This window comes from Chaetodon trifascialis, chromosome 11 (assembly GCF_039877785.1).
Source record: "Chaetodon trifascialis isolate fChaTrf1 chromosome 11, fChaTrf1.hap1, whole genome shotgun sequence".
Classification (NCBI taxonomy): Eukaryota; Metazoa; Chordata; class Actinopteri; order Chaetodontiformes; family Chaetodontidae; genus Chaetodon; species Chaetodon trifascialis.
Window position 1 is genome coordinate 24,110,881 of NC_092066.1, and position 13,137 is coordinate 24,124,017.

The 13,137-nt window shown below is 47.3% G+C and overlaps 9 non-coding genes across 9 annotated transcripts; all 9 read right to left on the reverse strand.

Annotated features, from left to right (window-relative positions):
• Positions 1-181: 181 nt before the first annotated feature.
• Positions 182-346, reverse strand: LOC139339529 (U1 spliceosomal RNA). Its single transcript, XR_011602667.1, has one exon. It is a non-coding gene; the product is annotated as a U1 spliceosomal RNA (small nuclear RNA).
• Positions 347-1,446: 1,100 nt separating this feature from the next.
• Positions 1,447-1,562, reverse strand: LOC139339743 (U5 spliceosomal RNA). The gene has a single exon (XR_011602872.1). It is a non-coding gene; the product is annotated as a U5 spliceosomal RNA (small nuclear RNA).
• A 373-nt stretch (positions 1,563-1,935) lies between these two features.
• Positions 1,936-2,130, reverse strand: LOC139339651 (U2 spliceosomal RNA). The gene has a single exon (XR_011602785.1). It is a non-coding gene; the product is annotated as a U2 spliceosomal RNA (small nuclear RNA).
• A 5,925-nt stretch (positions 2,131-8,055) lies between these two features.
• Positions 8,056-8,220, reverse strand: LOC139339530 (U1 spliceosomal RNA). The gene has a single exon (XR_011602668.1). It is a non-coding gene; the product is annotated as a U1 spliceosomal RNA (small nuclear RNA).
• Positions 8,221-9,320: 1,100 nt separating this feature from the next.
• On the reverse strand, positions 9,321-9,436 carry LOC139339744 (U5 spliceosomal RNA). Its single transcript, XR_011602873.1, has one exon. It is a non-coding gene; the product is annotated as a U5 spliceosomal RNA (small nuclear RNA).
• Positions 9,437-9,808: 372 nt separating this feature from the next.
• On the reverse strand, positions 9,809-9,999 carry LOC139339640 (U2 spliceosomal RNA). Its single transcript, XR_011602775.1, has one exon. It is a non-coding gene; the product is annotated as a U2 spliceosomal RNA (small nuclear RNA).
• An 841-nt stretch (positions 10,000-10,840) lies between these two features.
• Positions 10,841-11,005, reverse strand: LOC139339555 (U1 spliceosomal RNA). The gene has a single exon (XR_011602692.1). It is a non-coding gene; the product is annotated as a U1 spliceosomal RNA (small nuclear RNA).
• A 1,098-nt stretch (positions 11,006-12,103) lies between these two features.
• LOC139339705 (U5 spliceosomal RNA) lies at positions 12,104-12,221 on the reverse strand. Its single transcript, XR_011602834.1, has one exon. It is a non-coding gene; the product is annotated as a U5 spliceosomal RNA (small nuclear RNA).
• Positions 12,222-12,594: 373 nt separating this feature from the next.
• On the reverse strand, positions 12,595-12,785 carry LOC139339620 (U2 spliceosomal RNA). The gene has a single exon (XR_011602755.1). It is a non-coding gene; the product is annotated as a U2 spliceosomal RNA (small nuclear RNA).
• Between the last annotated feature and the right edge of the window lie 352 nt (positions 12,786-13,137).

Sequence of the window (13,137 nt, forward strand, 5' to 3'; positions counted from 1 at the left end):
AACACTTCTGTCATTTGACTAAGACGTGTGGCACGCGCACGTTGGACGTAAAGTTCTTTCTCTCTATTGTAGGAAAAAATAACAAACAGCGACTTGGCATGCGGTTTCTGTCCCTGAGAAAGCAGCCACAGGCCTTGCAGTCACGGCAGACGACCGTTTTGTTTATCTTCAGCACTATGACGAGGGGAGAGCGCGTACGCAGTCCCCCACTACCACAAATTATGCAGTCGAGATTCCCACATGTGGGGAATTCGCACAGGTCAGCACATCCCTTAGTGCAATGGATGCGCCTCGCCATGGGTGAACCACCTTGTTGATCATGGTATCTCCCCTGCCAGGTAAGTATGAATTGACGGTGCCGTTGACAGGCGACTAAGTCCTGGACACGGCAACCTATCTGAGGGTACGGACAAGGCATAATCCCACAGTCAGGTGCCCTTAGCATTAGCTCACCTTCAGTGGTTGTTGCAGAAAATCACATTGACTCAAAAGATGTTAACTGGCATCCTGCAAAGCTGACCAACTCATCACAATCAGGTGCCCTGACTCTTTTGGCTGTTTCTGAAAAGTTCAAAACACTTCGGTCATTCGACTAAGACGTGTGGTAGGTGCACGTTGGACGTCAATTTGTTCCCTGCTTTTCTATGAAAAAACAAAAAACAAACAAACAGCGACTTGGCATGCAGTTTCTGTCTCTGAGAAAGCAACCACAGGGCTGCAGCAGCATATTCTCCTGAGACCCAGCCTATTCATTTATGTCCTCTGCAGTGGACATTTGGTTTTGGTCTATATCTTTTGAGTCATTTGAGCTACCCTACTAAGTCCTGGTGTGCTCCATAGAGGACATCCTGGCCTTTCCAATGATATCTCACGTGTTTGGGTGGGATGAGGGGAACTTTGTTTTGACGCTGAGACAAAATGGAGACTGCAGCAAAACGCAAATGCCAGGAAAAGAGAAAAGATAAGTCAAATATTGTTAAGATAATGTTTTTTTGGTCATCATATATTTTCTTGTTTAAGAACATGTCAGGAATCATAAATTGGAGTCAGAGTTCAGTTCAAATTTTTGTTAGGAAAAATAATAGTCACGTTATGAATGTTTAATCATGTCAGTTTTGCTCAGTGGTTCAACAAAAGATACAGGCCAAATGTTCAGTTTCATTTAAAAAAATGCATTGACATTCTTGTCAGCCTATTATGATTTCATTGTGTTATGGTAAAAGTGTTCTGTTGGCCACTACAGTGGACATGCTGTAAAATCTGAACTACAAATTTTTTTATTTTTTTTTTCAAAATTTCTAAATTGCAAGTTGTTGTTTTAGCTCCAAAGAGGCAGGAAATCACAAAAGAAAAAGAAAAATAAAAGAAATTGAAATATACTTTTTTTCTCCCTGAGCGTTTTGTGTGTGTGACCGTCGGCGATGCTGATATTCACAAAAGCACGAGGCTCAGCCTAGAGGCAGAGCCGTCCAAAAATAGGTGCAACTCATTGGTGTTCCTTTCCACGGAAGTCTTTAGTAAAAGGCGAAAGACTTGTGCGATATGAAGAGAAACCTGAGTAAGTACGGCCCTCCCCTGTACGGCAGCCAAGACCTGGTGTCGTCCCAGTCACTTCGCTCATGGTAGGCCTCGCTCCTTGTTGCACTGTCCCGACCGCAACCTCTGGCTGCATTTTTATCAGGCCTCATCCCGCCGTCGATTGCCTTTGCTCCTTCCCCCTTCCCCCGCAGCCGTAATGGCTGACACGCAGTGATCGGAGAGCAGGAGACTGCCGGGGTTCCCAGTCAACAGCCAACAGATTGATCTCCTGCAGGTCGACTTGCAACGCAACGAGCGCCCTCCACGCTGAGCCTGGCTTCTTGATCGGCTGTCAAGACGAGCGACGGAGCTCTCGCTCTGCGTCAAGTTTTGATTTTGATTTTGCACAAGGCTGAAGGAAGGTGCACCGTTCCCAGCGGCACTGCAATACCGGGTCGATGCATGGAGTGAACGGAGCAAGCCCCTTTTTCAGCTCCCAGCGCTAAAAATCCATTTAATATGTTGTCCCCGTATAGAGGACATATCAGATATTAAACTGATAAGAACAGATTTTTTTTTTTTTTTTTTTTTTTTTTTTTCCCTTTAATTCATTGCTCATAATACACATACATTTCCATGTAACTTCCAACATATGACATCCATCACAAAATAATAGCAAAGAAAAATAACATGAAATGCATTGTCGCCAGACCTACAATTCACCCCTGATTCCCTGGCATCAACCCAAATCCACCTTTCCATCTCTCTAGAGCAGCATGCCTCCCCCACTTAACAATGTCCCTGTTAACTCTCCCCTTCACACTTGCCTCAACTCTCTTGATTACCCATTCTACGTTGTTTTTTCTATTTTTCTGCACAAGGTCCTGCCTTGCCCTCCACAAGTTGCTCTTAACTAGGCTAACAATGAACCAGACCGAGAAAGTAGCCCCACCCAAGACCCGCCCCAACCCTCTTTCGACCTTAGCCCATGACAGTTTTAAACAAGGGACTTTCTGACGTAGCCATGTTTCCACTCTACCCCATACCACCTGAGCAAAGAAACAATCCCACATAATATGTCTCGTTGTCTCCTCTCCTGAACACGTAGACCTAGGGCACACTGGTGATCTTGCCAGCCCATGCCGGAACATAGTTTCCCTTACTGGCAGGCACTTATGGAGACATAGCCAGTTCAAGTCTTTAAGACCATTGTCAAGCCCCCGTGGCTGAATCTCCCTCCACACCCTAGTAGGTGTCCCTACCACTGCTGGTGCAGTTACTCTCTGCACTACCTCTTTATAGAGGACCCTGTGATCTATTCTTACTGTTCCTTCTGATGCCTCTGGATGTGCTCTCAGCCATTTGGCTGCATGGCAATAGTGCCAGGGCTGCTGCTCCGACCGTGGTGCCACATTGGTCCAGTCCATCATCTGTCTTGCCTGATAAGCAAAAAAAAGACGTAGGAAGTACCCCGAGGGATGCCTCACATGATCAGACAATTGCTTACACAGAAAGGACACGAAAATGCTGTCCAACTTCAGCGGGAAGTGTGGCACGGCTCTGCCCCCTTCTTCAATGCCAGCTAGCATGCGCACCCTTGCCACGTACTCATATCTGCCTCCCCACATGAAGGAGAAAACAAGGCGCATGAGTGGCCTCCTCATACTGACAGGCAGTGGGTACACATATGCCAAGAATAGGAGGGTAGGCAAAATGTCCACTTTCAAGACAAGCACCTTCCCTATCAATGTTAGGTGCCTGCTCTTCCATAGTTGGAGCTTCTTCTGGACTGCCGATAAGCGCTTGGTCCAGTTGACTGTGGCACTGTAGGCTGTCTCAAAGCAGACCCCCAGTACCTTCAGGGGTCCTGTGCAGAGTGACAGTCCCCCTGGCACATCCACCCTCCCTTTCCACTGCCCAAAAAACTTGACAGATGATTTGGCATGGTTAATCTTAGCACCAGCCACCTGACCAAACTTCCTGAAAACCTCCAATGATTGCATGAGGCATTCATCACTGTCCAGCAGCAGAGTGGTGTCATCAGCGTACTGAGAAAGCTTGACCCTGAGGCCGCCGCTGCCAGGCACCAAGAAACCTTTCACACGCTGGTCAGCCCGTATTGCTGCTGCCAGGGGCTCTATGTACAGTATGTAAAGCAAAGGTGAAAGCGGGCACCCTTGTCTTACCCCAGAATGCAAACTGAACACTTCACCCAGATGACCATTTACTGAAACCCTGCTCCCCACCCCAGTGTACAGTGTGCGCAACCACCCTACAAAACCCTGACCAAAACCTAACCTCTCTAACACCCTAAACATAAAACCCCAATTAACTCTGTCGAAAGCTTTTTCCTGATCCAGGCCGACCACCATAAGCGGCAGGTTCCTGTCCTCTGTCCACGCCACAACATCCCGTATTAGCTGCAGGTTCCATCTCGCTGAGCGCCCTGCCACCCCACATGTCTGGTCCACATGGACCACATGTGGAAGTGCCATGCCCATACGAGTCGCCAAGACCTTTGCCAGGAGCTTATAATCCACACACAGCATGGTCAGCGGCCGCCAGTTACAAAGGTCAGTGCGATCCCCTTTCTTATATAGGAGGGACAACACCCCTGTGGCCATGGACCCACCCATGGCTCCGGTCGAGAGCACTGAGGACAGCACCTCTAACACCACTGGCCCGAGGACATCCCAAAACTTAACATAGAACTCAACAGGGAGTCCGTCAATGCCAGGTACCTTCCTCCTGTTCATCGTCTTGAGAGCCCCCTCTAGCTCTTGGAGGGTAAGTGGGGCTTCCAAAGCCTGTGCTACGTCTCCTGGCACCCGTTGGGTCAGGAAGTCTAAGAAGACCTCCCCCCCGTCTATGTCCACCTCTTTTTCCATGAAAGTGGTACTATAGTGCTCAGTGGCAACACGCAACATCCCCCCAGCCCCTGACACCACCACACCGTGTTTGTCTCTCAGTCCAGTCACCACTTGTTTTCTCCGACCAGCCTGCACTGAACCAAAAAACCCAGCAGAACATGTCTCTGCATTCTCCATATATTCCCAGCGAGACCGCAATAGGTATGCTCGGGCTCTGTTCTCAAAGATGTCCCTGAGCTGTGCCTTCAAGGAGTCGCAAACCTGCTGAGACACAGGACCACCACAATTTGCCTTAGCGTACTCAAGTTCGAGCAGGCTCTGAAGGTGACATATCACCCTCCGTGCACACCTCATCTTCTTTTTACAGTATATCGAGCAAAATTCCTTAATCCTTCCTTTGGCAATTTCCCACCACTCAATCACCCCAGTGCACATTGATCTCAATCCTATTAAACCATTGAAAAACCAACAGAAAGTCTGCCTGAAAACATCCTCATCCAGTACACTTATGTTGAGACGCCAAAACCCCGGTCCAAAAGCCGGTAAGCATGAGCGCACCTCAAAAAATAAACAGTCATGATCAGAAAAAAAGACCGGGAGCATTCTACCCGCTGACAAAACCAAAGATCTAGTAAAAAACAAATAATCCAAACGCCTGGCCATGCTCCGTGAGTTACGCCAGGTGGGACCGTCCATGAGTGGACTGACCCTCTTTCCCCCATCCACCAGACCATGACCGGCCATAAGCTGTGAGATGTAAAGACTACTTGTGTCACCCCCTTTCCCCAACTCCACATTAAAATCACCACCTATAACCACCTGCCTATTTGTGACCAGGTGCGGCTGTACTAACTCAAATGCTTCCTTCCTTTCTGCTGGAGTGTGTGGACTGTACACCACAATTACCCTCAGTTTGTACATGCCCCATGCAATATCTGCACCCATGATCCTCCCCTGAACAATAACAAAAGTATCTTCAATACTAATTTCTCTTACACCAAACAAAATCCCAACCCCCGTAGAGTGAACACCCCCTACGCTCCAAACTGACCCCCCGTCCATCCACTCCCTCGTAAAAACCCCAACATCCCTGTTATCCCGCAAATGAACCTCCTGCAATAAACAAATGGAAATACGCTGAGCGCTTACAAAATCAAAAACAACCCGTCTCTTAACAGGGTTCCTCATTCCCCTCACATTTAATGAACAAACCTTGATGTAACCAATTATATTAAGAAAAGTCAGTCCCACCGGAAAACAAAAACAAAAGAAAAACCCTCTTCTTATTCTACTGAGAGAAAAGTCCTTCACTGTCCATCTGGTCCGCCCAAGAAAAGGGCACTGTATTTGGGGAGGTTGTGGACCTATCAGGACCCACATATGCATCCCCACTTAATGGGGATGGTAACACATACAGACCATGTGAGAGTTCAGGATCCAACCCAAATTCTACTGGGAACAAGTCTCCTGCATTGGTCTGGGACTGATCCTTTGCTCCCTTTCGGGCCTCCTGCCTGATATCCCCTTCACCCCACTCTTTGACCCCTCCCTCCCTTAAGCCCCCTGCATTTCTACAGTCACCCCCATCAACTGTGGGCTTCCCCTTCTCCCCTTTTACTACTCCCTTGGGCCTTTTGTTGTGCCCGCTCTCCACATTGTTATTCTCTTCCAGTGGAAGCCCATCTCCTAAAACCTCTGAAAGACTTCTTGCCCCATGCTTCACTCTAGAGGAGCGAGGGACAGGAGACAAGGAGAGGGGAACGACCTCCCCATCAGCTGAGGGTGCCAGTCCTCCATCATCTGCAGTAGAAGCGTTGGCCAATCCTTGCTCCCGCAGTTCATCCTCCGCCCCACCCCCGGAAACACGAGCAGCTGCCTCCACTTGCACTGATGTAATTGGAACAGCCTCTACTCGGGTAGATCTTCCCTGTGCAGCCTTGGCTCCCTCATTAGCCCTGCTTGCAGTAACGGCTTCAGCAAAGGTCTTCTTTCGGCTAGGACAGCTGCGATACAGGTGATCCTCTCCCCCACAACCATGGCAGGTCTTTGGTGCTGGGCAGTCTTTGGCCTCATGTCCTCCCTGCCCACAGAAACGGCAGCGATCTCCGGTGCAGTGGGCCTCTGTGTGGCCAGACTGCCGGCAGCGTCGACAGAAAGCTGGTTGCCGTGCATAGTACAAATACCCGCGATCACTACCAAGGCTGAAGAAAGCAGGTGGATGCCTGAGCTGATCAGCTCCTTCAGGATCTGCATTCAACAGCACTTGGAACTGTCGTCTCCCAGTCCAAAACCCCCAAGAGTCATTCACATACCTTGCTGCTGAAGCCACTTCTCCATACTGCCCCAAAAATTGAGACAAAGCAAGGTCTGTCACAAACGGGTTGAACATATGAATTGTGACCACCCGGAAATTTGGTTTGTCCAAATTCAGCACTTGGTAGCTTGCTAGTGGCATTGTGTTGCCTTCCTTGCTGCAAACCTCTACCATCCGTCTGTAGACGTCCTCATTCCTCATGGTCACGTCAAAGGCTTTCTCCTGCTGGTTCCATTGTATGCAGAACACGTCTTCCACTTTCAGATGCAGGAGCCCCATGATCACATCCTTGCAGAAACGTGCTCTGGACAGCACGTCTTCTTGAGCTGATCTTGTCTTGAACCGCAGCGTGTATCTCAGCCCGACCTTTGGGGTCGACTGGTCTTTAATGGCCAATGCAGCCATCGCTCCCGTGGATGTCCCCTTGTCTGAGATAGCTAAACAAATCCCACTTGATCTTAGCCAAAAGGCCGAGAAGCGATGAGGTTCAGCGGTTTGCTGGCCCAGGCCACCCCCTGGAACAGTGCGCACACGTCGTGGTGCAAGCGTTTGACTTGCGCATAAGTAGGGCAGGCGCTGAGCACCTCCACCCAAGCGCTCCCTGGCTCAGCCCTGGCCGTCTTGTGTGTGTCTGTGTGAGCGACGGCGCTGTTGATATTCACAAATGCACGAGGCTCAGCCAAGTGGCAGAGCCATCCAAAAATAGGTGCAAGTCATTGGTGTTCCTTTCCACAGAAGTCAATTTCAATTTTTCCATTTTGTGACGTTTATTAAGTCCATTGCAGGGGTAACGTCAAAGTACACAAATTACTTACACACGATTACATTTAAGATTCAGCTTTCCCATTTAAATACCATTAAATACCAATCTTTCCATAATTGTTATTTCAGCTAAAACAGGTCATACATCATCAAACAAAGGGGTGTTTGGAACTCTCCACTGCAAAAGCTTTCTTTTCTTTTCTTTTCTTTTCTTTTCTTTTCTTTTCTTTTCTTTTCTTTTTTCTTTTCTTGACTTTTCTTGACTTATCTTTTAGAATATAATCATTCAGATAGATTTCATAACAATTTCTTGTGGGACACAAAACCCTCTCTAGTTGGCATCCTGCAAAGCTGACCAACTCATCACAGTCAGGTGTCCTGACTCTTTGGTCTGTTTCTGAAAAGTTCAAAACACTTCTGTCATTTGACTAAGACGTGTGGCACGCGCACGTTGGACGTAAAGTTCTTTCTCTCTATTGTAGGAAAAAATAACAAACAGCGACTTGGCGTGCGGTTTCTGTCTCTGAGAAAGCAGCCACAGGCCTTGCAGTCACGGCAGACGACCGTTTTGTTTATCTTCAACACTATGACGAGGGGAGAGCGCGTACGCAGTCCCCCACTACCACAAATTATGCAGTCGAGATTCCCACATGTGGGGAATTCGCACAGGTCAGCACATCCCTTAGTGCAATGGATGCGCCTCGCCATGGGTGAACCACCTTGTTGATCATGGTATCTCCCCTGCCAGGTAAGTATGAATTGAAGGTGCCGTTGACAGGCGACTAAGTCCTGGACACGGCAACCTATCTGAGGGTACGGACAAGGCATAATCCCACAGTCAGGTGCCCTTAGCGTTAGCTCACCTTCAGTGGTTGTTGCAGAAAATCACATTGACTCAAAAGATGTTAACTGGCATCCTGCAAAGCTGACCAACTCATCACAATCAGGTGCCCTGACTCTTTTGGCTGTTTCTGAAAAGTTCAAAACACTTCGGTCATTCGACTAAGACGTGTGGTAGGTGCACGTTGGACGTCAATTTGTTCCCTGCTTTTCTATGAAAAAACAAAAAACAAACAAACAGCGACTTGGCATGCAGTTTCTGTCTCTGAGAAAGCAACCACAGGGCTGCAGCAGCATATTCTCCTGAGACCCAGCCTATTCATTTATGTCCTCTGCAGTGGACATTTGGTTTTGGTCTATATCTTTTGAGTCATTTGAGCTACCCTACTAAGTCCTGGTGTGCTCCATAGAGGACATCCTGGCCTTTCCAATGATATCTCACGTGTTTGGGTGGGATGAGGGGAACTTTGTTTTGACGCTGAGACAAAATGGAGACTGCAGCAAAACGCAAATGCCAGGAAAAGAGAAAAGATAAGTCAAATATTGTTAAGATAATGTTTTTTTGGTCATCATATATTTTCTTGTTTAAGAACATGTCAGGAATCATAAATTGGAGTCAGAGTTCAGTTCAAATTTTTGTTAGGAAAAATAATAGTCACGTTATGAATGTTTAATCATGTCAGTTTTGCTCAGTGGTTCAACAAAAGATACAGGCCAAATGTTCAGTTTCATTTAAAAAAATGCATTGACATTCTTGTCAGCCTATTATGATTTCATTGTGTTATGGTAAAAGTGTTCTGTTGGCCACTACAGTGGACATGCTGTAAAATCTGAACTACAAATTTTTTTATTTTTTTTTTCAAAATTTCTAAATTGCGAGTTGTTGTTTTAGCTCCAAAGAGGCAGGAAATCACAAGAGAAAAAGAAAAATAAAAGAAATTGAAATATACTTTTTTTCTCCCTGAGCGTTTTGTGTGTGTGACCGACGGCGATGCTGATATTCACAAAAGCACGAGGCTCAGCCTAGAGGCAGAGCCGTCCAAAAATAGGTGCAACTCATTGGTGTTCCTTTCCACGGAAGTCTTTAGTAAAAGGCGAAAGACTTGTGCGATATGAAGAGAAACCTGAGTAAGTACGGCCCTCCCCTGTACGGCAGCCAAGACCTGGTGTCGTCCCAGTCACTTCGCTCATGGTAGGCCTCGCTCCTTGTTGCACTGTCCCGACCGCAACCTCTGGCTGCATTTTTATCAGGCCTCATCCCGCCGTCGATTGCCTTTGCTCCTTCCCCCTTCCCCGCAGCCGTAATGGCTGACACGCAGTGATCGGAGAGCAGGAGACTGCCGGGGTTCCCAGTCAACAGCCAACAGATTGATCTCCTGCAGGTCGACTTGCAACGCAACGAGCGCCCTCCACGCTGAGCCTGGCTTCTTGATCGGCTGTCAAGACGAGCGACGGAGCTCTCGCTCTGCGTCAAGTTTTGATTTTGATTTTGCACAAGGCTGAAGGAAGGTGCACCGTTCCCAGCGGCACTGCAATACCGGGTCGATGCATGGAGTGAACGGAGCAAGCCCCTTTTTCAGCTCCCAGCGCTAAAAATCCATTTAATATGTGGTCCCCGTATAGAGGACATGTCAGATATTAAACTGATAAGAACAGATACTACACTTGATCTTAGCCAAAAGGCCGAGAAGCGATGAGGTTCAGCGGTTTGCTGGCCCAGGCCACCCCCTGGAACAGTGCGCACACGTCGTGGTGCAAGCGTTTGACTTGCGCATAAGTAGGGCAGGCGCTGAGCACCTCCACCCAAGCGCTCCCTGGCTCAGCCCTGGCCGTCTTGTGTGTGTCTGTGTGAGCGACGGCGCTGTTGATATTCACAAATGCACGAGGCTCAGCCAAGTGGCAGAGCCATCCAAAAATAGGTGCAAGTCATTGGTGTTCCTTTCCACAGAAGTCAATTTCAATTTTTCCATTTTGTGACGTTTATTAAGTCCATTGCAGGGGTAACGTCAAAGTACACAAATTACTTACACACGATTACATTTAAGATTCAGCTTTCCCATTTAAATACCATTAAATACCAATCTTTCCATAATTGTTATTTCAGCTAAAACAGGTCATACATCATCAAACAAAGGGGTGTTTGGAACTCTCCACTGCAAAAGCTTTCTTTTCTTTTCTTTTCTTTTTTCTTTTCTTGACTTTTCTTGACTTATCTTTTAGAATATAATCATTCAGATAGATTTCATAACAATTTCTTGTGGGACACAAAACCCTCTCTAGTTGGCATCCTGCAAAGCTGACCAACTCATCACAGTCAGGTGTCCTGACTCTTTGGTCTGTTTCTGAAAAGTTCAAAACACTTCTGTCATTTGACTAAGACGTGTGGCACGCGCACGTTGGACGTAAAGTTCTTTCTCTCTATTGTAGGAAAAAATAACAAACAGCGACTTGGCATGCGGTTTCTGTCCCTGAGAAAGCAGCCACAGGCCTTGCAGTCACGGCAGACGACCGTTTTGTTTATCTTCAGCACTATGACGAGGGGAGAGCGCGTACGCAGTCCCCCACTACCACAAATTATGCAGTCGAGATTCCCACATGTGGGGAATTCGCACAGATCAGCACATCCCTTAGTGCAACGGATGCGCCTCGCCATGGGTGAACCACCTTGTTGATCATGGTATCTCCCCTGCCAGGTAAGTATGAATTGAAGGTGCCGTTGACAGGCGACTAAGTCCTGGACACGGCAACCTATCTGAGGGTACGGACAAGGCATAATCCCACAGTCAGGTGCCCTTAGCGTTAGCTCACCTTCAGTGGTTGTTGCAGAAAATCACATTGACTCAAAAGATGTTAACTGGCATCCTGCAAAGCTGACCAACTCATCACAATCAGGTGCCCTGACTCTTTTGGCTGTTTCTGAAAAGTTCAAAACACTTCGGTCATTCGACTAAGACGTGTGGTAGGTGCACGTTGGACGTCAATTTGTTCCCTGCTTTTCTATGAAAAAACAAAAAACAAACAAACAGCGACTTGGCATGCAGTTTCTGTCTCTGAGAAAGCAACCACAGGGCTGCAGCAGCATATTCTCCTGAGACCCAGCCTATTCATTTATGTCCTCTGCAGTGGACATTTGGTTTTGGTCTATATCTTTTGAGTCATTTGAGCTACCCTACTAAGTCCTGGTGTGCTCCATAGAGGACATCCTGGCCTTTCCAATGATATCTCACGTGTTTGGGTGGGATGAGGGGAACTTTGTTTTGACGCTGAGACAAAATGGAGACTGCAGCAAAACGCAAATGCCAGGAAAAGAGAAAAGATAAGTCAAATATTGTTAAGATAATGTTTTTTTGGTCATCATATATTTTCTTGTTTAAGAACATGTCAGGAATCATAAATTGGAGTCAGAGTTCAGTTCAAATTTTTGTTAGGAAAAATAATAGTCACGTTATGAATGTTTAATCATGTCAGTTTTGCTCAGTGGTTCAACAAAAGATACAGGCCAAATGTTCAGTTTCATTTAAAAAAATGCATTGACATTCTTGTCAGCCTATTATGATTTCATTGTGTTATGGTAAAGGTGTTCTGTTGGCCACTACAGTGGACATGCTGTAAAATCTGAACTACAAATTTTTTTATTTTTTTTTTCAAAATTTCTAAATTGCGAGTTGTTGTTTTAGCTCCAAAGAGGCAGGAAATCACAAAAGAAAAAGAAAAAGAAAAGAAATTGAAATATACTTTTTTTCTCCCTGAGCGTTTTGTGTGTGTGACCGACAGCAATGCTGATATTCACAAAAGCACGAGGCTCAGCCAAGAGGCAGAGCCGTCCAAAAATAGGTGCAACTCATTGGTGTTCCTTTCCACGGAAGTCTTTAGTAAAAGGCGAAAGACTTGTGCGATATGAAGAGAAACCTGAGTAAGTACGGCCCTCCCCTGTACGGCAGCCAAGACCTGGTGTCGTCCCAGTCACTTCGCTCATGGTAGGCCTCGCTCCTTGTTGCACTGTCCCGACCGCAACCTCTGGCTGCATTTTTATCAGGCCTCATCCCGCCGTCGATTGCCTTTGCTCCTTCCCCCTTCCCCCGCAGCCGTAATGGCTGACACGCAGTGATCGGAGAGCAGGAGACTGCCGGGGTTCCCAGTCAACAGCCAACAGATTGATCTCCTGCAGGTCGACTTGCAACGCAACGAGCGCCCTCCACGCTGAGCCTGGCTTCTTGATCGGCTGTCAAGACGAGCGACGGAGCTCTCGCTCTGCGTCAAGTTTTGATTTTGATTTTGCACAAGGCTGAAGGAAGGTGCACCGTTCCCAGCGGCACTGCAATACCGGGTCGATGCATGGAGTGAACGGAGCAAGCCCCTTTTTCAGCTCCCAGCGCTAAAAATCCATTTAATATGTTGTCCCCGTATAGAGGACATATCAGATATTAAACTGATAAGAACAGATACTACACTTGATCTTAGCCAAAAGGCCGAGAAGCGATGAGGTTCAGCGGTTTGCTGGCCCAGGCCACCCCCTGGAACAGTGCGCACACGTCGTGGTGCAAGCGTTTGACTTGCGCATAAGTAGGGCAGGCGCTGAGCACCTCCACCCAAGCGCTCCCTGGCTCAGCCCTGGCCGTCTTGTGTGTGTCTGTGTGAGCGACGGCGCTGTTGATATTCACAAATGCACGAGGCTCAGCCAAGTGGCAGAGCCATCCAAAAATAGGTGCAAGTCATTGGTGTTCCTTTCCACAGAAGTCAATTTCAATTTTTCCATTTTGTGACGTTTATTAAGTCCATTGCAGGGGTAACGTCAAAGTACACAAATTACTTACACACGATTACATTTAAGAT